The sequence below is a fragment of the Octodon degus genome, unplaced genomic scaffold (genome assembly GCF_000260255.1).
Source record: "Octodon degus isolate 3935 unplaced genomic scaffold, OctDeg1.0 scaffold00138, whole genome shotgun sequence".
Classification (NCBI taxonomy): Eukaryota; Metazoa; Chordata; class Mammalia; order Rodentia; family Octodontidae; genus Octodon; species Octodon degus.
Window position 1 is genome coordinate 2,176,221 of NW_004524714.1, and position 723 is coordinate 2,176,943.

The following is a 723-nucleotide window of genomic DNA, read 5'->3' on the forward strand; positions in this document are numbered from 1 at the left end:
AAAGGATACTCCGGATTCCCCTCCGACCCTTGCTCCTCAGTCCTGCCTCAAGCCCCTGGACCCTGGAAGCCCCATCTATGTTGTGCTACCACTGTGACTGCTTTTTTTATTTTATAGTCCTAGAGATTGAACTCAGGGCTCTTGCACTTAGCCATATCCCCAGGCAAGCACTTTTTTTTTTTTTTTTTTTTTTTTGCGGTACCAGGGATTGAACTCAGATCCTTGTGTTTGCCAGTCAAGCACTTATCCTACTGAGCCATCTCCCCGGCCCCAACCCTTTTCTTTTTACAGCTAAATTGCTCAGTTGCCCCGCCAAGAGTTGAACTCGTAGTCTTCCTGCCTCAGCCTTCCCAGAATGCTGAAATTACACAAAGCCTAGGCTGTAAAAGACTGCAGCTTTCACTCTATCAGCGCTCGGGGAGAAGCACCTGCCACACCCTGGGGACAGGCAGGCCTGGAAGAGAGAGGGGGCCGGCTGCAGCAGTGCCCACCTGGAGAGGCCTCGGCCCCACACCACCTCCTGGGACCCCAAAGCTGCACCAGCCTGGAGACTGCTCCATACCCCTGCCCCCCAGGAACGGTGACAATGTCATGTGATTCATAGGAAATCCCCTAAAACAATTTTTTTTTTTTTAATTTTGAAACAGGTTCTCATTATGTAGCCCTGGCTGGCCTCGAACTGCCAGCCTCCTCCTGCCTCAGCCTCCTCCTGCCTCAGCCTCC